We start from the raw sequence: 2909 nt of genomic DNA, 5'->3' as shown, positions 1-2909 counted from the left end.
TGCAGTTAGGAAGCTGAGAAGTCCCAAGATCTGTAGGGTGAGTCAGCAAAGCAGGAAACTTAGGAGAGGCTGTGGAATAGTTTCAGCCTTGAAGGCTCGTGGGCTTGAAACCCAGAGGAGCTAACATTTCAGTTCAAGCTTGAAGGCAGGCAGCAGGAAGAATCAGGAGGGTCTCTTCAGGCCTTCAGCTGATTGGGTGAGGCCCACCCATGCTGGGGAGGGCAGTCTGCTTTATTCATCCAAAGACCCTCACCTGGAGGTGAGGGGGCGGGGCGGGGTGTGCAGGCCTTGGTGTCCTCGTCACGCTGCTGTGCCGATGCAGTGCCAGGCAACTCCTAGGGTATAGTGTGGAATGAGATTGGGAGCCCTGGAGTGGCCCCTGCTTGTGGACTACAGTCCTGGGGCCTTTCTTCCTCAGGATACTTGAGCCACTGAAGAAGTGACCTAGGCTTAGGGCTGACTGGAATTATGGGAGAAAAGACTTTTCCCTCCATCTGGCACCTGTCGAGCTAAATGCACTCACCCATCCCAGATATGAAGGATCATGATGTCATTGAAGTCTTCCAGTCACAAGCCCCCCGTATGGAAATTTACATATGGAGACCTACTGGGACACTTGACAGTTACGCATGATGCCACTGGATTCAGAGGCCTGTAACCGGCGAGAGCTACCCAAGGGGACGGGACCAGCTTTTCCAGCCTGGAAACTGCACATTTCCCTAGCGACCTGAAATGCGTGCCCCATTCTGGTGTAACCAAGGAGCTGCCTGCTTGTGTGAAGGAATCCATGATAGTCACTGGAAGGAAAAATGGGAAATTAATTAAAATAGCAACTGTATCAGGAAACACATTTAACAAGATGGCAAAGTGGATAAAACAGGACAATTAAATGGGTTTATTGTGAGAAGTGGACCATCCAAGTCAGCCCAGAAAAAGGGATGGAGACATGGTTTGAATCCTACAACTCTTCCAAATTTGTGTTGTTTAAGAAGTTGGCTGAACTTGGAGCAGAGTTCAAGAAGATATAAACCACCTACACAAGAATAGCTCTTTACAGTGGAGGACCTACTTATTTGGGAAATGAAACATCTATTGGGAGGCCAACAGGAAATAAGACTCTTGCTTTAGCCATAAAAAAGTTTCATTGTCCCTTCAAACCATATTTGTCAAGAATTTCTGTTGAGTCTCTCGAAAGTTTTTGATACAGTGATTATGCACACAGTTCTATTTGTTTTATAACCTTGAATATTGGTTTTTACCTATAAAATTTCCTATTAAAATAACATGAAGAAATCCCTTTACCTAACAAACAAAATAATCTCTGGTTTTTAAAACTTTTATTCCACTGCTTTTTTCCCCTCCTACCACCAGCATATCAGTTATTCATGGAGTGGTTTTCAATTTGTGTATTTTTTAGGTCTTTCTTGCTTGGGGCAGAAAGGGAAAATGCACAGGGGCAGAATTGCTGCATCATAACACCCCAGGAATTTTTTTTTGGAAAAGGCTGGAACTTTTATAGATTGACCAAAGTGAGCACATTATATGATCTTGATTTCTATCTTCTACCCTTTATTAATATGGAGAATTACAGTTTATATCAGCTATATGGGCTCTTTAGATCCAACATTTTAAATCTGTGAATATGGTGTACCAAGATTTTTAAATTACCCTCAGTGACATTTTCACGGAGGAGCTCCTTTTTTTCTGGTATGGTAGTTAGGTTTTTCATTTGCGTACTTTTTCAGTACTTGAGACTGACTTTACAGCTCTTGCAACGTTCAGAACTGCGCTATTTGACTTTCTTCTGTTCATCTACCCTGAGTAAATACATGTTTGACTAGCATTTTAGAACTAGCCAGGAACTGACATTGTGTGATTTAAACATTTTAACATCTTTGAACCCTACTTTCCTTATCTCTGAAATGATTCATCTGTCAGGATTGTTGTAAAGATTGAAGCCATGTCTCTCTGGCATAGTAAGGTCATGATAGCTAGGAGCTCTAATGATTAATCAAAGGGGAATAAAAAACCTCCCAGAAAACCCTCAGAATGATGTTGGATCAAACGTTTGGGCACCTGGTGGCCCAGCCAGATTGACACATAAATTTAATCCCCACAGTCTTTTAAGTTCAGAAAAGATGAGGTTATTAATTTCAGTCTCTGTGTCTTGGAAGGATTCACTGTCGGCTGGCTACTCAAAGCCATAGAGGCCGCTATTGTTTCACATGTTCAGGAACTGCTGTACCTTTAAGGATTATATGATAGATAAGATTAAAAACAAAAATATTTGTTAAGTCATTATAATTTGGCCTTATTCCTGAAACTGACTGGGGCTGTGTCTTCATTTCCTCCAATTTAAAGTTGTTTTATCTTTCCTGAGCATGAGGACTTTTGTTTGTCATACTGGGGAGAATGTTTGGAAGCAGGTGCTTGTTTATTCCAGATCAGTGGGCCAGGCAGTAGGGAGCTCACCTTTGCTCCATCTTCGGGTTTCACGTGCTGTAGCTCTGACCTAGAATAGTCCCTGTTCCATGCAGTGAATTGCATTCAAAACTGTTTACACACCACGCAGACAGGACAGGGTGGTCTTTGTCAAAGGACTCGTCTCCCCAGTTACTGTGTGAGCGTGGAAGCTGGGAGGCCTGAAGCCACAGGTGTGCCACGGCAGGATTCAGAGACACAGACTCGACTTCGGTGATGAGACACGCACACGCAAACAGAATTCCCTCCAGTCCCCATCCGAAGCCCGTGGCTTCCCTTTCCACAGTTCCAGCTCACATGACATCTCTCCTTTAATTGCCCTTCAGACTGCTTTATGGCTTTATAGCGGCCTATAAACGCTGATTTCCAAGTCTGACAAGCGCTGAAAGGCCGAAGGGGAGAGGTTTCCAGGAGCTGTAATCACAAAA

At 43.7% G+C, this 2909-nt stretch overlaps 1 pseudogene; it reads left to right on the top strand.

Moving 5' to 3' along the window:
* Positions 1-432: 432 nt before the first annotated feature.
* LOC149992332 (bis(monoacylglycero)phosphate synthase CLN5 pseudogene) lies at positions 433-1752 on the top strand (annotated as a pseudogene).
* The last annotated feature ends 1157 nt before the right edge of the window (positions 1753-2909 follow it).

The sequence above is a fragment of the Furipterus horrens genome, unplaced genomic scaffold, assembly GCF_987537825.1.
Source record: "Furipterus horrens unplaced genomic scaffold, mFurHor1.1.pri manual_scaffold_15, whole genome shotgun sequence".
Taxonomy (NCBI): domain Eukaryota; kingdom Metazoa; phylum Chordata; class Mammalia; order Chiroptera; family Furipteridae; genus Furipterus; species Furipterus horrens.
This window is presented reverse-complemented; position numbering and strand designations above follow the sequence as displayed.